We start from the raw sequence: 24,797 nt of genomic DNA, 5'->3' as shown, positions 1-24,797 counted from the left end.
GAGTTCCCTATCATCAAATCGCAATCATCCTTTTGATTTGCTGGAGTATGATAATCTACATCAAGGAGAGAGGAGGATCTTTTAATAACGTCTGGTTTCACAAACCTTGCCATCACATTCTTCAATAGTTCCTCCAAAACTCACCTCAATAAGTGGATGTGCGGCATACTTGACTGAAGAACTACGTTTGGATTCTCAAAGATATCCATAACACTTGAGAGAAAATGGCAAAAAGATTTATGTAAATTTGATGAAAGGAACATGAAAAGTCGTTCTTCACGTGACAATGAATGGCTCTTAGTGTGATCAGTAGTTTCATTTTTTTTAGTGAAACTGATGACTGGGTTTTCCTTTTAACTGAGGAGTGAGGTGAAATGTTATGACATTCCTTAATGTTTTCAGACAAACAAGACACATCTGCACTTAAACTGAGCTTAGGAATTTTGTAAGTCTTCAAAGTTCCCATCTGAGAATCCTTACTCACAATTTCGCTCCTGAATAATGTAACCAAAGGGTCCCACTGAAGCAAAATCCTATCTAAACACCTTCTTAGTGATAACCATCGAGTAGGCACATGCTTCAGAATTTTCCTGATCTCAGTGTTGTGTAAAGTCTGAAATTCTCTGAACTTTTCTTTCCTCTTTGCACTCCTTTCCAGATATTAAAATATATCAATTATACTTTCATCTACATTTACGGGCAAGCACGCCGCACCCTTCTCGGCAGCAAGATTAATTAGGTGACAAGAGCAGCCTACGATGATTATGTTACCATTTTCCCGCTTCAAACATCATGCCACACCATTCTTTAATCCTACCATTACTGGAGCATTATCAGCACCAAGAGCTAGGCAGTTTTTTAATGGAATGCAGAATTCCCGAAAAGTTGAGAGCAAAAGATTGGCAATGTTAGCTCCAGTAGCATCCCCTTCTAAATTAGGCACAGAGAGTAGACAACTCTGAATTTCATTGAGTTCAGGCCTAAAAAATGTTACAACAATGGGATATATCTTCAAGTCGCTTTTATTGCTACCATCAGTAGCAACAGAAAATGCATTCACCTGCAAATGTGATACAATTTTCTTCCTTTCTTCCATGCACATTTCTGTAATGATAGCCGCTGTTTTCGTTCTAGCACACCCATATCGTTTAGCGATTTCCGAATCAGGAAACATTTTGCGAAACAAAGGCCCGGCGTGATCGGCACAATTTACAGGCAGGTTATGTTCTACTATAAATGACGTAAATAACGCCTCGGCATTCGTCACAGGATTTACATCTTGGTTTTTACATGAAAAGTTCAGTTTCTGGTTTCTTTCTACACACTGGACACTCTCCTTATGTTTTTTCGTTTGCATATGCTTGAGTATATCGCATTTCCCGCCATGTGCAACTGAAAATTCACACCTACATACAGTACAGAATGTGAACGTTGGTCCCTTTCTGGATTCGCTCAAACACGGAAACTCTTCCCTATAAGCACTTTTAAACACTGCATCATATTTCTTTTTTGACATTTTGGCCAAAACAAATATTAAGGCACAACACGAGCACTTCTACGGGTAAAACAACTATGGTGTGCTACTTCTGAGGTTAGGTTACTCCAAAGAGAATGTTACTCGCTTGACTCGCTTGCAAAGAGAATGACTGTATTATAGATCAAAGAGCAGCACATGACTAGCCACCGTGCCCCGTACTGCCATCTGGTTTCATTATTAGAACTACTATCGACCAGCCATACTCAGCCATATATCGATAGAACGAGGAAATACGCGGGAGTTTAAAATAATACGAAAATTACGGATATTGCTCTGAAAATCGGGAGATCGGACCCGGCGATCGGGAGATCGGGAGGAACGATGAAAAATCGGGAGTCTCCCGCTCAAATCGGGAGACTTGGCACGTCTGGAATATCTATCTGAAAACTTAAAAATAGAAATCACTATTGGAAATCAATTAATGGCTTTAGCTACATTTTATATAGCTTTGGCTATCCGCACCTCAGAAATTTTTAGGAAATACTGATCGTAAATACAGTATTTACAACACGATCACAGATTTTAAGAATACTTCATATACACATCACAACGAGCCATTTACGATCAACTATTACATGATATACTTACTCTTTCCTTCCCCAACCCGCCCTACATCAAATACGAGCCCTGAATTTCTGATCCCCAGCTCTAACCTAGCAATGAAGTGTGACATCACCATGCTGCCTTCAATGGGAAATGACCATGTCCCTGCCTTTCTAACCATAAAAATGTACTAACAAACCCATAGCAACATGACCAACATCCCCAAATGTTATACGGTATACACGAAACTATTGGGTATCATACAGACAAACAATATCAGACATAATATGCAATACTGTAACACCTACCTCACAGCATGAATTACAAGATAAAGTTCAGAAATTATAATCCCCACTAACTATTGTCAATCGACTCCACATTCCTCACCACACCTTCCATCTATACAAACGTCCCCTGTCTCCCTGAGCACTCCAAACACTAAAATATTCCCATGAACATTACAAGGCATACCTTCGATCTTGTGACCCAAATATTCAGGAAGAGAAGAGTTCGAACCTTTTTCTACTCTTCCTTCCACGTTTGTAATTCCAACATGACCAATTTGGCTATCATTTTCTCATTCTTTCATCAGGTTTCCATGGTCCCATATCGAACTGGGAATCAAGCATGGTTTCAAAATAAGATCTTCATATGACCATGGTATTTTCTGTGGAACCACCTGAGTTAAGACTGACGAATGCCACACATTATACAAACAAGAGTTATTCTTCATATGAATGACATATGTTTTGCAATTTTATTTTAAGAGGACAAAGGTACAAACATTTAATGACTTATATGCTTCAAGCTGAATCATCTCTCCTGTGTGTACGGACTTAACAACTGAGTTTCTCACCTTACATATTAAAGAATTTTACTTTTACCGTAATCTCGTTCCAAATTTTGGTACCAAAATTTTAACCAATTTTTAATCACTACTGTAAGTGTGCCTTGAGTTTGATACTGCTTTTTGGATGTTTGTATTTTGTTTAAATGATCACTGGCTGATGATGACACGTAATTAGTGTCGAAACTAGTACCACTTTTTTATGAACCGCATATGATATAATTCACATCAATAAATTAGTTTTGAAAAGGTGGAACCAAAATAGCTTCAATTTACAGACAAGCAAAGCAATTCCACCCCTATTACCTAATAATGCATAACAAATCTGCACTCAGTGAAAACAAAACAATGACTGACATTTCTGCAGATCATTATAAAGTAATTTTCTCACCATCTTCCGATCTCAATATCTACCACGCTGACCACGATGCAATATCGGAATATTCAGTTCTTGACTCCCAACATCCCCTAAATGCTCCTATTACAGTCTAAGATATAAAAGACGCACTCAGGACCAAAAAGAACACTGCCCCTAGACTAGATCAAATTACTTACCGACATATAAAAGAAGCTCCACATCCCTTCCTACAACTCCAAAATGAAGTAAACACCATAATTCTCCATACAGGAATCTTCCCCACCCCTCCCCCAAATTGGGTACATACCAAAAATTTGTCATTTTGAAAACCCCAAAAGCTACTATCACAATGAACTTCATATAGACCCACGAATCTTCTAATAGAGTGTTCTAAAATCTTAGAAATCATCTTAGCTCACTGTATACACACCTATCTCGACCCCCTACGTCTCATACCTCAGTATCACGCCAGTTTCTGTCCTCAGCACTCCATGTATGACCATGTCTTTCATATCTATGTATCCATCACAAAATATTTACCTACAAAAATATGCGCAGCCCTTACCATTCTTGATGTTGAGACTGCCTTTCAACGGACTGATATATAAATTCCATCATCTTCCAGTTCCAATGACAATCACCAATTTCCTAGCCAAAATCAGTATCCAAAACACATTCACCTATACCTCTCCAATTAAATCAGGAGTACAACAAGGTATCCCAGTCACCACTTTTATATGTCCTTTGTATCAATATTACCCAACCTATACCCCCACTTTCATTGTGTCAGTTTGCTGAACAAATAGCAATACTGGCTGTGGAATCCAATAACTGATCCTTGCAACCCCGTCACAAAACCAACTTAAATGAACTCGAACAATGGCTCAGTCTATGACAAATCAAAATTAATGTCAGCAAAAAATGTATATTTTTCCTAATCGTAAATGTAGATACCGTCCCACTTACAAAACTTTCTAACCTTAAATAATAAACCCCTTGCTGTAACAACCACAGTTAGTCACCTAGGCATACGGTTTCAAAATATTTTATATTTGCAAAGATTGTAGAAGAACCTTCCTCTGGGGGTTACAACAAGAAGTCGCGTAGTGCAATTTTTCGGTGCAAACCCAGTAAGAGACTGTTCTACAATCCTTCCAACGGCAAACATCATGAAGAAGTTTGTAGTGAGACTCCAACGAGAAAGAAGTTTAAAGATCTCAAAAGTATTCTACCAGATAATTATTATTTATGAATAGTAAACCTTTAACAACATTTCAAACTCTACTTCATTGTCTAGATTTACAACAAGTTCCGTTCCTATGCTCACATCTCAGGAGGAAGAGAGGCAAGATAAAGAAGAGGAAGAAAAAGATAATCTGAATGGTATTTACAATCGGAGTTTTTAATTTTATTTTGTATTGCAGTGCAAACATCTAAAGAAGGAGAGCAAAAGGATGCGGTACAAAATGAAGAAGGCAATGAAAAACAAGACGTCCGAGAAGGCCCCAACTCCTTTTTATCAACAAAGCAAGATAAATACAGTTTTCTACATATCAAGTGTCTGCACGTAGTCCGGAACATTAACAAGCCTCTGTTTCCGTATGTAGATGCAAGATCCCAACCTACCCGTAGAACACTTGTAACAGATAAGAGCGGATCAAGATTGTCATTACACAAAGCATGAAGCAGAGATTCTAAAAATTGAGCAAGAATTACATTGTGTGGGTAATGTAATAGATTTTACATACAGTCAGTACAGTACCTTTCTTTTTTCTGTAGCATACAGTACACTATAATGTTGCAGACTCTTCAATAACCTACATCTCTTAGGGTGTTATCTCCAACTCTATCTGTAGAGCAGGTCTCAAGCCTGGATAAAGCAAGAGAGACACCCGAAATAGCAGGCTAGGTAAAATGGTCGTTTAGGGGGAAAATGTTATTCTTGTATAACAGCGTTAGTAGTCTTTTTATTGAAAAATGCTACATAACTAAAGATGTAAAACGTAACATTTCTAATCATTTTTGGTCGATCTTGAGTTTTCAAGTTTTTGTACAGGCTTTTGTACAAATATTCATAAATAAAAACTTGGCTGAGTTGTAAGGAGATAGCTGCATAAAATGTACAAATAAACTTGTAATGCACACCTCATTAATACACACTTTTCAGTCACTGCTCATTAGCCCACACTCAATAGTAACTGCTAACATGCCCTTGTTCAATTGCCCCCTGATCATTTGCGATTGCTTATTAGACCCTGCTCATTAAGTCATGCATAACTGACCCTTGCTCATTACCGACTGCTCATTGCTGATGACCACGCAGTTTTCAACAGTCTTACCCCTCACCTAGCCAGTTTACCAAATCTGGAAGATGGATGGGTGTTTGTAAGATATTGAGAATTAGATGACATTTTCTCAGCCTAATTAATTCTATACAAACTAGATATGGCAACATGGTTATGGCTGAATAGAGGGTGTATGACGGTAGTGCTTCTCAATATTTTGTGATTATGGTTGTACATAAATTGAATAACGAAGTGAAACTGTGAAAAACTGATGTACGTATTAGATTGTTATTAGATCTTAATTAGTGATGTATTACCGGTTAGTTTTAAGTCATTTGGGGGCGAATCTGTGTATATTAACACTGAGGTGAAGTGCTACAAACTTGAACATATTTCCTAAGAGTAGTGAAGTGGAGTTATCCTGAGCCTACACAATCGATTTCTATATCGATCGTGATACCATTCCTCACCACCATGAGCTCTTGCGTAGCATGTCAGAAGGCTGTTTCTAGGCAAGATATAAATCCTAACATTCAGAGTAGTAACTGTCATGGTTGGTTCCATTGCAAATGTGTTAGTATACGAGACGTTGTATCAAATTTCTTAAAATCTGAAATTCAAGTTTGAAAGTGTGCTCGTTGTGAAAAGGAAACTCGAAATAGTGTACATACCTTGGAACTAGCAACAACGCAATCTATTGGGTACATCTATCAGCTCTTACTTGAGGTGAAGGAAGAAATTGCAGAGGTTAAGAAATCAAGTGTAGAGGTTGAGCGAGAGTTAAGCAAAAGTTTGGAGTTAGCTCACGAAAAGTTGGATGAGAATGCAACATTTTTTTTTTAACAGTCAGAAGTAATAAATCAATGCATGGAGAACATGGAGAAATTGAGAGAAGAAAATTTAAATCTTAAGAAGCAACTAAAGGACAAACAACTACAGTTAGATGAACTCGGTCAGTATGGTCGTCGTAACACTGTTGAAATTTTAGGTATATAACGGATTAATGAGGATATTTATGAAATTGTTAAACCTGTAGGTCGAGTATTAAATGTGGAGATCAAGAATGAATCGATTGGTGCATGTCATAGATTGAAGAGGCAATTTCATCAAGCTTCAGGTGCCATTGCAGTGAAGTTTTTACACCGTAGTGTCAAGAATGAACTCATTCAAAAACACACGATTAAAAGGGATTTTAATGCGTCTCATCTCGGATTGTATGAGTACGAGACGGTGTATATAAACCGGTTTGATGTCCCTACAAAAAAGATCCTTGGACAAGCTCGAAAAATTAAGGAGAGAAATTATACTTTTCTATGGCTAGATCATGAAGGCAATATTAAACTCCAAAAAGATAGGGTGACCGGCAGGTGTTTAATCTAAAACCCCATGACGATGTGAATGGATTAAATGAGACTGTGTAGCTATTGTATTTTCAGAAAAATGATTTAAATGTAATTAATATTTACTACCAGAAAGTAAGAGGGTTAAACAGTAAAATTTTGGAGTTTTATATTAACAATAGTGAATGAGAGTACGACATTATGTTGATTACGGGAAATATGGTTACAAGCTCATTTTGCTAACAGCGAACTATTTAGTAGGGATTTTAATGTGTATAGAAAGGATCGTATAGGAACAAAGAACGAAGGAGGGGCATTAATAGCTGTTAAATGTTCTATAGTATCAACAAAAATAGCGCTAGATTTTGGTGATACTGAGGTAGTTTTGTAAAAATTATATTTAATGGTCACAGTTATGTAATCATGTCAGTGTATTTTTCACCTGCATCCAAATTGGAAACATATTTGTACTTCTATAGGCTGTTTGAAGTTAATAAGGTCATTTTTAAATTTAGATCTTATTATAGCTGGCGACTTTGACATTAATTCCTGGCGAGCAAAGTAATCTTGTAAATTTTGGACCTGCCTCTCAGAGTGCATGCAAAAGACGACTTGGCTTGGTTGACCAGAGTGCAGACCCCCTCTCCTCGATTTGGAGCAACAGCGCTGTCTCTCTCTTTCGCTCCGCCTGTCACCCCCTTCCTCACTTGCTCTGTAGCGCTCCAAATCCCAGCCGAGTTGAGCCGAGTTGAGCCGAGCTTAGCCGAGTAGCCCAGAGAAGAAGCGTTGGTCCGAGCCAAGCCGAATGGGACCGATGTACTGTGCACAGGATCTCTGCGCCTTAATTCACACGCGTGAGATTTTGGGCATTTGAGAGGCCCTGACATAGATCTCTAGCTGAGTTCATATCATTCTATCAGTTGCACTTGGTCAATAATACTTTTAATGCAAACGGAAATACACTTGATCTTATTATTACGAATGTTAACACATTAACAGTACATAGAGATGAGTTCCCCTTAGTTAAGGAGGATCGTTATCATCCTCAAATTGTGGTCACACTACTATTAAACAGAGAGCATAGCCATCTTTCACAACAACCTAAACAATCTAAGCATTTATTTGACTTTATAGGGGCTAATTTCTTTCAAATGTATAAAATGTTTGAGCAAATGGATTGGCCTAAGATTGTAGAATTTACAAACGCTGACCAGGCTGTTGAGTGTTTTTATGCTCAGGTACACTCCGTATTTTTTGAAACGGTACCAATGAAGAATATTCACACAAAGAAAAAACTCCATGGTTTTCTAAAGACACAATAAATAAACTGAAACTGTAGAAAATCCACTGAATGCCAGGGAAATATTCAGAGTATAGTAGGGTAATATTTAGCCAGTTAAGGAGAGTAACGAAATATATGAACAATAAATCGTATAAGAATTATATATCTAGATTTGAAGAGAATATCCAAAGCGATGTCAATCAGTCCTGGAGCTATATGAAATGCAAAAGAAGCACAAAGGAAAGTTTACAACAGGGCATGAAATTTAACAATATCTTACTTAATAATAACAAAACTATAGCTGATGGCTTTGCAAACTTTTTTGGATCGGTATATTCGAAACCTCCAGCAACCTACGATATTCCTGACACATCTGATTTATATGTTAATTATCCGTTATCTCTAGAATTCGTGAATGAAAAGGAATATATGTTGGCTATTAAAAAGTTAAAACCTAGCAGGCCATGTGGTGTTGATGGAATACTACCGTACCTACTGAAAGCGTGTTTGAATGCGTTAGATTTCCCCTTACGAATCTTATATAACATTGTGGTAAAAACGCAAACCTTTCCAAATGTATGGAAGATAGCGAAAGTGTGTCCAGTTTTAAATGTGGCCACAGTAAAAATATTGAAAACTATCGCCCTGTTTGTATTTTATGCGCATTGGCTAAAGTATTTGAGCAAATAATGTACACGCGTATATTTAATCATGTGAGGGTTGGTATACATATTAATGAGCATGGTTTTTTGACAGGTAGATCAACTAGACTAATCTATTGAAATTTATACAATATGTGTATGCCGTTTTGAATAATCAAGAACAGGTCGACGTAATATACACATATTTTTCTAAAGCTTTCGACAAATTAGATCAGTACATTACCTAGCCAACATTAGAAACAAACTTCGTGAAAGGGACCGCTAAATTGAGGAAAAAATTAAGAAAGCACGTGAGTTCGTTTCCAAACAAGAGCACGTGAAATTTTTCAATTTGCTGCCACCACATTTCAAAGGTATCTAGCTAAAGATGGCAGCACGGTGCTCTCTTGATTAAAGATGGCGGATGATAGCTAACAGAACTTTTCAAATTGCCCGCTACTACGTGCTTAAGGTAGTAGCCATAAAGAGGGCAGCACGGTGTTCTGTGGATTAAAGATGGCGGATGACAGCTGACGAAATTGCCCGCATGATAGCAGCACGGTGCTCTGTTGATTAAAGATGGCGGATGACATCTGTCAAAAAAGCACATGGCTTTGTTTCCAAACAAGAGCACGTGGAATTTGCCGCCACCACATTTCAAAGGTATCTAGCTAAAGAGGGCAGCACTGTGCTCTGTTGATTAAAGATGGCGGATGACGGCTGTCAAAAAAGCGCGTGAGTTTGTTTCCAAACAAGAGCATGTAGAATTTTTCAAATTGCCGCAACCACATAGAGGGCAGCACGGTGCTCTCTTGATTAAAGATGGCTGCTGTCACGTGGAATTGTCTGCCACCACATTTCAAAGGTATCTAGCTAAAGAGGGCAGCACGGTGCTCAAAGATGGCTGCTGTCAAAAAGCATTTTTCAAATTATCCGCCACCACATTTCAAAGGTAAGTAGCTAAAGAGGGCAGCACTGTGCTCTATAGATTAAAGATGGTGGATGACAGCTGTCAAAAAAAGCACGTGGATTTGTTTACCGATTCAAATCTCGCGCTAGTGAGGTTAAGTTGGTAGCACTAAGGTTTAGGCCCGCCAAGATGGCAGCACTGCCGATGACAGGTGACGAATTTGCAGCTACTGCGATAAAGAGGGCAGCACAGTGCTCTGTAGTTTAATGATGGCGGATAACAGCTGTCAAAAAAGCACGTGGCTTTGTTTACTACGCGCTAGTTAGGTTAAGTTTGTACTACTGAGGTTTAGGCCCGTCAAGATGGCAGTACTGAGGTTAGCGATGCGTTGTTGTCTGTCAAAAAGCACGTGGCTGTCAAAAAACACGTGGATTTGTTAACCAATTCAAATCTCGCGCTAGTTAGGTTAAGTTGGTACCACTGAGGTTTAGGCCCGTCAAGATGGCAGCAGTGAGGTTAGCGATGCGTTGTTGTCGATGACAGCTGTCAAAAAGCACGTGGCTTTGTTTACAAATTCAAATTTCCCGCGGGTGGTGGAGGAGACCTCTGGGAGGCCTCTGGCTGTGGTGGTGGTGGAGGAGGCCTCGGGGAGGCCTCTGGCTGTGGTGGTGGTGGAGGAGGCATCTGGGAGGCCTCTGGCTGTGGTGGTGGTGGAGGTGGCCTCTGGGAGCCGGTGGGGGTGGTGGCCGCAGAACTGTCCAATTATACTACTGTTTACCCATTCTACGTATTTACTTATATGCTCATGTAGGAGGTTATTTTGGTCATTCATTCCGTTTAAATTTCGTTCTTTATTTTCTAATTTGTCGACAAAATGTGGATATTTTCTAGGTTGTTCATGAGACTTCCTTTATAATCCTTCTAATGATTTGAAGATCTTGCTTAATGTTAGTGAATTTATGGCTTGCCTCTTTCATATGAGCTCCCATAGCAAAGAACGTCCTGTACTTCTCTGCATTAACATGCTCCTGATATCTAATTGTAAAGCTTCTCCCTAACTGTCCTACATATGTTTTTTTTACACCGATTGCATATTAACTTATAAATGCCTCACTCCTGAAATTCGTCCTCCTTAAATTTATTGATCTCATTATGATTGAATAACCTATGTTTCATGTCCTTGTTAGTTCAGTATGCTACTTTGATGTTGTGTTTCTTATACAAGTTCGTTATCTCGTAAATCCTCGGGTTATTAAAGATGAATTTGACGTACCACTTCACTTTCTCTGATTGCCTCTTTAGTTTTATTTGTTGTTGATATTTGCACTTAGTAATGATTTTATTGATGTACTTCAAACTATAACTGTTAAAAAGGGATTGCTTTTTTTTTTCATGGAATTTCAAAGGCCCTGTTTACAAAAGAGAGTTTCTTTTGTGAAATAGTATGTAAGGAGTCGCTATGTAGTTTGGTCGGTGTAAAAGTGGGTTTTCTGTGTATTCTAAAATGGAACTGGTTGTTTTCCTGGATTGTTTGGATGTCTTGAAAATTGAGTATGCCTTCTTCTTCTTCTTCTTCTTCCTCTTCTACTGTAAATTTAATCGAAACAGACTTTCAACAGCAGCAGTGCCAGACCTGTAGCTCAGATCCATTCAAACAGAACAAAGATGGCCTAGGCCACCATAGCTCAATTGGTAGAGCAACCGACACGAAGTCGGGAGGTTGTGGGTTTGGATCCCACTGGTGTCCGGCTGGCCACTTTTGTTCTGTACTTAACATCTCTTCAACATGTACTACATGTACGTAACACGACCTAATACGTTGAAAGTCTGTTTCGATTACAATGCGGTCGTGAAAATTCAATATTCATCATAAATTTAATGTTTGGGCCTAAGTTATTCAAAGTACTTACAATGTTGTGACTGTTCTTTATTTATTATGGCATAAGTATCATCAACATATCGTAGCCAGAGATCTAGTCCTTTAATGTGGCCTACAATCTGAGTGTGTTCTAGGTAATCGAGGTATATATTAGCCAAATCCCTGAAGCCGGAGTTCGCATATGGAGCCCATTTTGCTGATATATTCTATTATAGAAAGAAATGAAATTATGGTTCAGTACGAATTCCAGGATAATCATACAATTTTCTATTTCCGGTTTACTAATTAGTTTCTGTTCCAAGAGGTTCCTTCTTATAATCTTAATGGTGTATTTTATGGGAAATTTAGTATACATATATTTAATGTCAAAATAACTTGGTGCATGGGAAGAAGTTTATTTTAAGTCTTTAACAGCCTTGCAAAACTCCTTGGAGTGTTTTATCGATGTTTTGGTGTAAAAGATGCAATTTTGATTTTAAAATTTAAGAGTGAATTGAGAGGTTTTGTATGTGGACTTTTCGGAAAGTTAATTACCGGTCTAATAAGTATGTCATTTTGTATGTAGTTTAGGCATAACCCTTGCTCTGGGAAGTCCTGGGTTCATATTTATGTGCTTCTGTATTTCTTGGCTGTTTAAGAGGAAGTTACTTTGCTTTAGTAGTCCTTTCAAGTTTCTTTGTACTTTTAGGGTGGTGTCTTTCCAATGACCTTAAATTGGTTGTTATTGAAAAAAGTTTATTTTCTTAATGAATTCGGTTTTTTTATTATTACAACTGTTTCTCCATTATTGGCTTTCATTACAACATTAATTTGTCTAATTTTACGTTGAAGTTCTCTATCTTTGAATTGTCGGAATTCGATTCTAGTCCTTTAGTTACCGAGGGATTTTTTTCCTAGCTTCATACCTTAGATCATTTTCAATATTGATTGGTAGGGTCTGTTTGGCTGTTTCCATTTCTACTAATGTTTGAGTTAGTTCTTGACTTTTATTGATACTATGCGAATTGTGATTTGGTCCTTCTCTTAACATTTGTCATTCTTTTTCTGTGAAGGTCGTGTTCGACAAATTTTTGACAGGAGGTGGGAGTCTATCATTATTAAAGGGTGCCTTAAGCTGTGGTGTATTTTGTTTTGCTGGAGCATTGTTTTTTAGATTTTCTAGTTTCTTATTTAATGTGAACTGTTTCTTTTTCATTAGACTCTCTATTTTATCTCTACTGTATTTTTGTACAGAATGCCATTCTAGCAGTACTAGGTTTGTTGAAGCTGAAAGGTGCGCTAAATAAAGTTCCCTAATAATAACAATAATAATAATAATAATAATAATAATAATAATAATAATAATAATAATAATAATAATAATAATATTTGTTTGACGTCCCACTAACTACTTTTTAAGGTCTTCGGAGACGCCGAGGTGCCGGAATTTAGTCCCGCAGGAGTTCTTTTACGTGCCAGTAAATCTACCGACACGGGGCTGTCGTATCTGAGCACCTTCAAGTACCATCGGACTGAGCCAGGATCGAACCTGCCAAGTTGGGGTTAGAAGGCCAGCGCCTTAACTGTCTGAGCCACTCAGCCCAGCAATAAAGTTCCCTTTTAAGGAAGTTCTTTCTGTATATAAATTTGATTTCTCTTTTAATCCAAAGATGGTTGATTTTTATTTGTGTTGTAATTTGGAATACAGTACATATGTTGTTTAGTGAGTCCATTTTAAAAATTTTGGAATCAGGTTGAGGCATTCTTTAAGAAATGTTATGTCTTCACTTACTTTTGGAAGTTTCATCTCTAGTTTTTGATAGATGTTTGCACTATTTCTTGCTAGTTAGCATTCGTATTACAAACTGTCCACTTCATGACCACATCGATGAATTCAATAAAAAATTATTAAACAAATTAATTTAAAACACCACCTAATCGATACTTTAAGATTTTAACCTACTTACTAATCAAATTGTTTCATCTAAGCTATTTAAAGACAGCTGAAATGACCAATAAGTGGTCGAAACATGTTCTGTATATGATTTTTTATAATTGGGCAAAAAATAAGAAATAAAGTATCGATTAGGTGGTGTTTTCTTCTTCTTCTTCCTTCGTTATGCCCATTCATAGAGCGCGTTTGAACTTGATAGTTGGTTTGATGGTTTGTGCCTTCTTATCCTCCCAAAATCTCTTCATGAATGCACTGTGTTGCATCTTGCGTTCTGTCGACCACTTCCTACCAGTTGTCTTTTTTGGTTTCTCCCTAAATTTATGATTAGCTACTTTGGCTCTAAAAGCTCCACGATTTTCCATGATGTCGTCTGTAATATTTATTTCTTGGAGGTCCGCCTTAGTTTCTTCTAGCCATTTTATTTTGACCTTCTTTGAGTTGATTACTTTGAATAATCTTATAGTTAGTCTGTCGCTGTTCATTCTGTAGATATGGCCATAGAAATTAAGGCGCCTTTTCCGTACAGCATCAGTAAACCTGTCGGTGAAGGAGTAGAGGTCCGCTGTTTTCCTCTTAATCCACATTCCATTTTCTCTCGTAGGACCATAAATTTTCCTGAGAATTTTCCGCTCCTGCTTTTCAATTTCTGTAATTTTAGAGTGACCACCTAAGCATATGGTTTCTGAGGCATATAAAGCTTCGGGCAATACAACTGTCTTGTAGTGTCGTAATTTTGCATTACGCGATATGACTCTTTTGTTGTAGTAATTCCACGTCAGTCTGTATGCCTTATGTAGTTTGGTGTTTTAAATTAATTTTTTTAATAATTTGTTGATGGTGCCAACTAGGCGGCCTGCTGATCACTAGATACAACAGGCAGACTTTGTGGAAATTTCTCACGAGCCATGATCAAACCAACAAGTTCAAACCATGAGTGAAGTACAAGAGACAGAATTCGAGAATGATCTGGATGGACCTGTGTTCGCCATGAACCCAACATATTGGGATATCGAGGACTTCACTCCACGTCTTGTCTGCAGAAGGAGCTATTCAACATATAAATAGCAAAATCCATAATGTCGAGGATTAGGGGTGTAAAATCAAATTAAGCTAAACAGTACTTACTTGTCTTCTTCTTTGAAACAAGCAACCAACTGACCTACTGTGTGTTCATCTACAGTTACTTCATTCTTAATATCGCTGGAAGGCTGTAATGAACAAATATACAAAACAAAGTAAGAAATGTAGAGTAAACAGATAACTAGAGTAAAAATTTATAAATAGACATGACATAGCTGACAAAATAAATGGCATAGTTGCACAATAAAAATATAAAATTTTTCTCCCGGTGTAAAAAGGAAACAAGGAAACAAGTGGCAAGTCAATATTATATGAAGAACAGGAACAAGAAAAGGAAATCATAACAAGATAAAGAGGACAGCATTGGAAGAGGGAGCAAAAGAAGAAGAAACACTTGACGGATGACAGTAATCTCTGCAATTTCTTTCTTAGCTTCCTACAACTCCTGTCATCATGTTCATCCTCTTATGTGTTCTTAAATGACTGGTCACGTGTTTGTTTCTCATGTTCCCATGGATGACTCTGACTGTCTGATGTTAACCTGAGAAAGGTCGATCTCTTGCCTACCATGTTCAAGTTCGTACAACAGTCAGTTGATGGACTTTTCATTGACTATAAACAATCTGAAGGCTTTATTAACATACACTTACAATATTAACATTCAGATTTTACAATTCAATGCTAGACAAGTCAGAGATTACTATCAGAATATGACGGCTAGTTGCATGTCCAGTCAGGCTGTCTGAGAACAAAGAAGTTGTTAATTGATAGAGAGGTAGAGTCGTTCGCCTAGAAAGCCAAGAATAATGGCGAAGAAAATTTGATTTGGTCACCACACACCGACTTATAAACTGCAGGCCATCAGGATGAGCAGGGGACGCATGACAGGGTAGTATTCATCAGAGATACAGAGCCACAGGTTTTGGCTTCGTCTTAAAAGGACTCTGTTCAGAGAGTTTAAAACTACCTCGTATATTTCATATTCATGACCAGAACAGCCTAACCTTTCTTTAAATGATCATTCAACTGAAGTAGTCTACACTTGACTTTGTATGCAATGTCAGTTTAATGTTCTCTCTCAGATTTTTGGAAAGAGAGAAACTTTACACATCGTTTCCTCATAAGTCAACCTTTCACTGTTCTAACAAAGGTGAAAGGATTCAATGTAGTTAAATGTCATTGATTATTTCTTCAATAGAGCAATATTGAAATGAATTCATCAATCTAAACCTTACTAAATACAGTTGAAAGATCATAACTAATGCCGTATATTTTCAAACCAACAACCAGCGAAAGAGAAGAAACTCCCATTGTCCTGTGTAGCAAATGCTGCAAGAAAATCAAGGCTCCAAAGCACATGGGTAACACTTCCCTGGAAAACCTCAAGGCTCAATTCATCATAGATGAGTCTCTTCAGGATCGGCTGCATCTGCGGATATGCCACGGATCACATGTAGAATTTTATTGACTTTAATGTAATATTTTATACCGGAAAGGCAACCATTTTTTCACAACAACAAAGCTTTAAAAACAATCTATATTAACTTCATGAGATGAAATATGCTTGAAACAGGCGATTCTCCAGAAATATCCATAAAATATTTTCAATGGACTGGTTATATGAAGATTAAGTAGGCCACAGGTGGATGAAGACAGAAATGATGTTTAATTAGCTGTAGAAAATGAAGGCGAACTGAAGTATGGGAGATAAGATAGTTGAAACGTTAAGAGTGACAACATTGCAGGAAGGACGCCATGAAATGGAATCTAATAGTGTCACTGACAGTACACTGTATGGGTTACGAGCGGTACATGCCGTATGTTTTGAGAGCAATATTGTTTAATCATCACGCAAGGTATTTACTGCGAGCTTGGTATTTACTGCGAGCTATAGGTGTGTGAGTGATGTAGATGGAGGAGCAAGATAGGCTACGCGCCGGACATGCCACGTGTTGCCCGGCATGGACTGGCGTGTTCCAGAAGAAAACGTCACACCTCAAATTTTCGACTTGGAGATTTTCAAAACTCCTGTGATCATGATCGAATCTACTCGAGAGATACGACATTTTGTACAGGATCATGAACCGTGTCTAATTCTGAGTTTCAAGCAAATCTGTAGAGGGATCCTCGAACTATTCCACTTCATACATACCACGATATCTAATGACGTAGGAGCACAAACCGAATATAAGGCGGGCTGGATAGATCCAAATCACTCAGTCACAGCTTGCAGCCCACGCCGCATCATTGCTGTTCGTCGGGACAAGTATATATTCAAATTATACAAAGTCTTTATAGTGGACTTACATTCTGTCAGTTGAGTTGAACTTAGAATCTGTGCGCGTGTTGAAACTCCAAACTGTAACAAGTATTACAGTGGACGTAGGTTCTGATAGTCGAGTTGAATTTAGAATCTATACGCGTGTAGAAACTTCGAGATGTGACAGGTCTTTATGATTGTGGAACTTGGTTTCTTACTACGTTACCGTTGTGGAACTTAGTCTCCGAACATGTGTTATGGATTTCAACGTTACACGCTACTGCGTTATATTATTAACTGTGGAATTTTCCAAAAACTCAGCTTAATTTCTTGATTACGTAGGAGTGTTCACGAAAGTGTTTAAACATTTTCACTACCATAAATGCAATTGATTACCGATTATAAAAATGCATACTCGTGTGCTTCGACACAAGTGATTAATTCTGAATGATAATTCAAACTGTGTATATAGTATATAGTATAGTACTATATAGTACTTGCTAACATTATTTCTGTCTTCAAAGTGTTTAATAATTAGTGCGTGGCTGACAGCAGTGTCTTTGGATAAACTGTTGAGCAGTCGCATATTTCATTTTATGTCAAGTGCGCCCATAGTTTACTGGAAAGCAACCACGAACTGTGCATGATAGTTGCTAACCTCATTACTTCCTAACAGTGTTTAATAATTTATTAGTGCGTGGCTGACAGCAGTGTCTTTGGATAATCTCCTGAGCAGTCATTTATTTAAGTATCAAGTGCGACAATATTTAAGTGGAAAGCCACCACGAACTGTGCCTAATGTGTGAAAAATCTTCAGTTCCATTATTTTTCTTAACTTATGTTCATGAACTGTGATTTATTTATTTCTGAAGTATATGCTATCCGCATCTTTAATGAATATTTAAATTCTATCTACAAGGGATTAGTAGAGATCGACTGCATATCACGACAATATTAAGTTAAACAGTGATGCCAAATAAATGTGTCAGGGGCTGTGAAATTGAGACACTCGTGTGAATAAAGTGACGAGTGATTACTCCACAACATCGTCGAAGACCGCCTATAACTTCAGATGCTCGAGTTCGATCCCATGTCAGACCGACGTGGGTGTACTAGCTTTATTTCATCGTAGCGAGAGTGGCCTGCAGAACGAGTTCCCGTGCAGTTACGCATGGTGACCTGGGAGTACGGGTTACCTGATAGGCGATGTTGAAGACGGCATATATCTACATTAAGGTGATATGCAAGTCAACATGAATTTATCTTAATAAAACTTCATTCTGTAGTAAATTTTCAAGTTTTCTTGTAGATAGGACCCTTCCTCCTGTACCAACCCCTAGCTGAGAGATACTTCATGCCATCTTAAATTAAATGAAAAAGTCGGGCTCTATTTACTGGTACAACACGTTAGTTGTATACCTACCTTACCTCAGAGCATACCTTCTCATATCACACCCATGTAAACTGGCATAATGAACACAGCCTTGGGTTAGCTGGCAATCTAAGTCAGTGGCGTCACGATGTTTTAGAAACAGGAACAATGGAATTGGATCAACATTGATTGTGCCAGAGGTCGTACAGCACTAGAGTGTGCTTAAGGTCTTCTACAAGCTTGCAGCGAAAGTGCATAGCCTTTAACGAAGGACGCCAATCAGGTGCAGACGCGTGTCAGCCAGGTCATCCTAGTGTCAGTGAAGGAGAAGTGCATGCTCTTGCCGTGTTAATGGACACTGGTCGGTCATTTGGTATGTGAGCTGGCCCGCGACACCAGGTTAGCCAATATGACATTGCTTCATATTAGAAGGAACACCTGGGCATGAGAAAAATTTCATCAAAATGGGTTCAGCGTGATTTAACGGAAATGCAGAAATGATTACGATACGATGCTGCTCGTAACCATTTGGAGTACTGTAAGTACGAAGAAGAGGCTTACTTGTACAATATCGTAATGCTGGATGAGACATGGGCTAAACGGTATGAGCCACAGCTGAAATGCTGATCTAAATAATGGCATCATTACGGGAAGCCAAGAAGATTGAGAATTCGTGAGAACCCCAGGCATGTAAACGTTATAATCATGTATGACTGTGCTGGTCTTATCCTAATGCACTATGTTCCCCCACAACATATCATCAATGCATATTTCCCATTATTTTCCACGACAACGCACGGCCGAATACATTGCAAACGTGGCTGATTTGTTCGGTCGATGGGGCAGGGAATTGCTGTACCGTATACTATAAGCCGTTGTGACTTTGACTTGATTCACAATATGAAGGAACCACTTCAGGGCATTTGCTCCAGAACTGTTTCAGAGATTGGTCAGGCAGTAAACTGTTCCATTCGAACTATCAACATAACAGGCGATGCAATAGATATCCTATGATGTCCACATTGTTGGTAACAAGATGCACACAATGCTGTTGACTGCTCTTAAGGACAGTAAATCATGGTATAACATTCATATCTTTTGCATGAGTTGTAATTGAATATTTGCTACTATTAAAGTTCCAACCCTCGTATATGTCCAAAAAGTTTCTATTTTCAAACTTGCTAAATGATGCGCCAGCACAGATAGGTCTTATGGCAATGATGTGGTAGGAGTAGGCTAGGAGTGGGAAGGAAGCAGCCTTGGCATTAACTCATTGAACAGTTCCTTACGCCGCCAATTTGGACCGAACACCGACATACGGAACTGGTCCGTACCAACCTATAAACGTTTGTAGTTTTAGTTGCTAGCAAGTGATAAGTCTTGCGCCGCATGTAGATTACTTCTTGAAGTTCAGTGAAACTTCTACACTAGTGTCCAAAAGTTAGGCATAATCACTAAACGAGGCCATACCGCCTGATAGGAATGTCAGACGGATTGCTGAACTAACGGAAGCTGAATTGCACACCATGTCACACAACATGTCCAAAAAACCAGTTTCAGATTGGCTGTGATAGCTACTAACAAAACTTCGCTATGTCTTCCACAAAAAATAAGCTGTTAATAGGGTGTATGGTTACCCCTAATGGCCACACATGCTTCGCAGCGACATGGCATGCTCTCTATCAGATGGTCCAAGAGCTCTTGTTGAAATCGATCCCATTCCTCTGAAAGGGCAATCCAAAGGTCGTGAAGGGTCATTGGTGGAGGCTGACGGGATGCATTGGGGAGGCGAAATGAATCCCAGGCATGTTCTATAGGATTCAGATCCACAGAACTCGCTGGCCAGCCCATGCGATGAATGTCTTACCCAGCCAGAAATTCATCCACCAGAGCAACGCGGTGCGGTCGGGCATTATCATCCATTAAGAGGAAGTCTGGACCAACCGCACCTCTGAAGAGTCGAACATGTGGTCTCAGTACATCATCCTTGTCTCTCAAAGTGTTAACAGTGTTCCTCGGACCACCCACGAAGATGCGCAGGTCCATATGTCCATTCAATATGATGCCGCCCCACACCATGACGCCACCACCACCATACTGGTCCTGTTCTACAATGTTCCTGTGGTTTTATCGCCTACCCGGTTCTCTAGAGATTAATGTGCGACGGGAATCATTCTGCAAACTGAAGTGAGATTCATCTGTGAAGAGCACATGCCTCCATTCATTCATGGTCCAGTTTCGTTGTTAACGGCTCCACAGTAAACGGGCCCGTCTCTGTGCCGGAATGAGCGGGACGCACACCGCTGGACGTCGCGTGAACAAGGCTGCTGATTTGAGCCTCCAGTACACAGTTTGCTAGGAAACAGCAGCCTGTGAGACAGCTGAAAGCCCCCCAACAATTGTCTTGCAGATGCATTCGTATTTCGTCGGGCGGTTAAGGCCAGATATCGGTCGTGCTGTGGGGTGGTTACCCTTGGTCGACCTGGTGCTGGCCTACGACTAACATCTCCTGAGTCTCTTAATCGTCTCAAAAGCCTGGAAATGACACTTTATGGCACATTCCAGGATACGGCGACCTCGGTCTGTGTCTGGCCTGTTTCCAGTCGACCGAGTATTCTACCCTGCAAAACGGGGTCCAAATGGCATTGTTGTGCCATTATGTTGTCACGTTCACAACACTCTGCACACTATAACAGGACAAACACGACTGAGGCACCTCGCCGTTACGCCGCTAGTCAAAGCTTTCATATACAGAGCGAACACGTACGGTTGGCAGGTGCATATCACAGAGATAAGTTCAACCTCTTCAATATTAATTACGCGTTGTATAAGATATTATTTACAATATTTATTTAATAACGGTACCAGTTTCGACATTTAAATATCATCATCAGCCATAAAATACATTAACCACACAACTGAGGGAGGACATGAGCATTAAAATTGACGTTATGATACATAAATACACACATCGTTTTAACAATAAAATATTTAAAAGTTTTGACATGTTATCGACGTATTAAAGTCTCTTGAAACGCATTTGAATCTTTGGCGATAAATTTTCCGTCTTTTAAGACACTTGTTTTTCAAATTTCTTCAAAGTGAAAACGTAATTTTAGTTGATAACCCCCTGTTCATGTAAAAAACTTGTAGAAATATGCGTTAGTATATCCCATTACCAGGGAACGGATTTATATGTACTAATTATTGAAATATGTACATATATATTTAGTTATTCTATTGAAATATGGAATTATATATGGACTTAAAATTACACATACAACATTAATTTCTATTTAATATCAAAGTTCAAAAAAGCTAAAAAAAATTATATCAACATGCAACATAATGTTGCACTTCTAATTTTAATATATTTGAAGAACACACAATCTTTTCTTCTCTGTTGTTAAACAATGGATTACAAAATGTTCTTTTAAGTGCTGGAAAGTGAATCTTCTCCTATTATCTCTAAGGACAGATTTATATTGACTGAAACTGCGTTCAACATCGGAGGAAGTAATGGGGCCATAATTCAACTTAACAATATCTGCTGGGGTTAAATCCAATGTTAATTTTACACATAAATCTCCACACAGCATTGCAAAAACCTTTATCATTTCTTCATATCCAGGGTTCTTTGAAAGTACAGTGGCCTTCTTCATGTTTGCTAAATCTGCAACTTTACCTGTACCACGATTTAGTTGTTCCACAGTTTTATTCACAGTTTCACAACTTCCAGAAAGTGAGAGATGCAAGTTTTGGAGACTTTTCAGTGTTTTTGTGATGCATGAAAAATTATACTGAATTTAAGATACGTCATTTCTCACACTTGTATCGCAGACAACTGTTTTCGCGGCTTCAAATAAGGCTGCATCTTCGGAGTCCATTGCATGCAGAACGTTCTTAATATAGTCTATATATTCAACATAACATTCAACCGCTTGCAACGACGTGCCCCACCTAGTTAGAATCGGCTTAGGCGGCGATGGAATCTCTGGATACATTTCTTTCAAAAAAATGAACTTTCCTGTGGGCTTTGAGAAAAACTTTTTTCACTGAGGAAATCAATAAATTTACTTTGGGGTAACTGCCTCTTACCACTTCTGCCACACGATGAAAGGCAAGTGCTACACATGTTAAATGAGTCATCTTAGGATTTACAACACATAATGCTTCTTCGGCTTTTATCGTATAAGGTGCGGCATCGCTAATAAATAGTAACACTTTATTATACTTAATGCCATGTGGCCAGAGCCTCACTGAACAGTTTTGCTATAGTTTTGTTATCGCACTTTTCTAGAACATCACAGTGCAAGAGAATCCGTTTACAATAATCTTCACTTAACAAACCAATGATTACATTGCCAATTAGCCTGCATTCTTTGTCCGTTGTCTCATCAATGGAAACCCAAACTGGACCGTATTGAGCCGTATCCTGCCGGCCCATAATAATAATTAGAATATTATTTGACCCGATATGTAAAATTTATTCATAAAAGTTACAGTCTAACATGTAAAAGCATCGTATCCCAAGATAGTTGATACCGGATGTTGAGCAAGTCAGTAAGTCGCTGGATATTGCTTCATATTTCCGTATGACCGTGAGAAAGGATAGCGTACCCAAGCGCTGGCAAGGATCGACACGTGTATTAGATGCTGACCAAGCAAGATATTTCAGCCAATGGGAACTTAAGGATTTGGCAAACCTGGAGGCCACACCGCGCCAAATCTTAATTCCAGGATGACCAACGTGCTCAGTTGATAAAGTCAGTTTCTGTAGGAAATCGGTTTTCCACAGTTTCAGAAGTCAGATATATTTGGAAATGTAATATAAAAATTGGTGGAAGAGATTTGCTAGTGTTTGATCTGTGTTTTGCAAATATATCACAATAAGTATTGTGTTATCATATATGACGAACTCTCTGATTGGTGGTTGGTTCAGACACCCGGGAACCCCAGTATTAATGGCGTCACCGAAGCCTCCTCAGTAACCCAAGCTCTGGAGAGCGTCACTCTGTGTTAAATGCTTGGATAGTGCGGAAGCACAAACTTTGATTGGTGATCGTGATTAACGTGGTGTTATTCCAGTAATAGTAACTGGTTCTCAATGATACTTTAAATTGTGCAGTTGCTATATTTTACTGTACTTGAGTAAATGGAATAGTATAATTTTGGCAGAGTTTATTTTCAATTGATAAAGACGGTGTTTAGTGACCGCTGAGTAACAAGTGTAGTGGAAACGTGCTATTGTTTCACTATTCCGCGACGGGCGCGTTTCACGTGGAACTTCCGTAACGAACCGTGCGCTGCTTTTCAAACTGTATTTTTACCCTTTAAGTGAAGTGTGTAATATATATGTGAATCAGTGTGTTTAGCTGATCTTGTAAAGGGAAAGGGTATTTTGGCTCGCAGCATTAAGCAGCAAAGATATTATCAACTATAGTCTTCTGTGTTCCAATGAATTATTTTCCAGCAAGATGATGGATACGCCTGCAGAGGAAGGAAGTGCATTCCCACATGTTAATGCTGTGATTAACATGGTGTAGATCCCTAAATCAGTGGGGATGTAAGCTGCTATCCTGGTATCTCGAGAGTCGTCATGTAAAATACAGTAAGGCGCATGTGTTATTTATGGCATGATATGTAAATTATGATAAGGTACTAGGGCAGTGTAGATAGGATTTTTAATTTTCATGTAAAGTAAGCCTGACGGCGTGTGTTTGTTTAATTTTGTTACTATGATAGTTTCGGATACGAGAATAATGCATGATTATTTGATTTTCATTTTGCTTTATGATTAGATGTTTCGGAAAATGAGGGATTGATTGGATCAGTTGTTGTTTATTTGTGTATGTTATTTAGCGTAGGATATTCCGAGTTTTCCTTAAATATATGCTAGAAGGGCTAGATGGACAGGTTCATTTTTATACAACGTTAAACACGTATTAGTTCATTTTATTTCGGTTATTCAGAGAGACAGGTATAGCTATTTTGCATGATGCATGGTTTTACAGAAGCTGATTGAAGGAGCTGCAGAACGCCGTTGTTAAAATATGATCTTTGAAGTTAAGTTGGATTCTGTTTGCCTGATGGTCTGCCAAGGACACGAACTGCGTCTCATTATGTGGAAAGGCCAGTGGGATTCATGAGAAATAATGAGATAAAAATTGCATGCTGAATTATAATGTATTGGTGCAGGCTGATAGTATGCCTGACAAGATAAAGAGTATTGTGCAGATGTGTGTGCCTGCCTAGTGTTAATTCCAGACTATTGAGTCTGATGTTGTTAAATGGCCCAAGCATGCTAAGAAGGAATGAATATACGTGAGTTTCCGTGTAGCCGATGAAAGGCGTTATCTCATGGCAAGCTGATTTCTGGCCTGTGTTTATCTGTAAGTGTGAAGGAGACAGTATTTCCTTGTGGCGGCCTCGGGAGACAAAATCCAATCTTTAGCATAGTGGAGTTCAATATTTCCTTTCAGCTCGTAATCTACCCGGAAGTACATGACGGATGACCGCGCTGTTGAGCG

General features: G+C 38.6%; 1 protein-coding gene across 1 annotated transcript in view; it reads right to left on the bottom strand.

Annotated features, from left to right (window-relative positions):
- The window catches only part of LOC136881991 (uncharacterized), a 171,944-nt gene that overhangs the window by 124,017 nt on the left and 23,130 nt on the right, over nt 1-24,797 (bottom strand). Inside the window, exon 4 of the mRNA XM_068229349.1 lies at nt 14,681-14,763. The gene's annotated coding sequence lies outside the window, so the exon portion shown is untranslated. The remainder of the gene's footprint in view (nt 1-14,680; nt 14,764-24,797) is intronic.

Source organism: Anabrus simplex, chromosome 10 (genome assembly GCF_040414725.1).
Source record: "Anabrus simplex isolate iqAnaSimp1 chromosome 10, ASM4041472v1, whole genome shotgun sequence".
NCBI lineage: Eukaryota > Metazoa > Arthropoda > Insecta > Orthoptera > Tettigoniidae > Anabrus > Anabrus simplex.
This window is presented reverse-complemented; position numbering and strand designations above follow the sequence as displayed.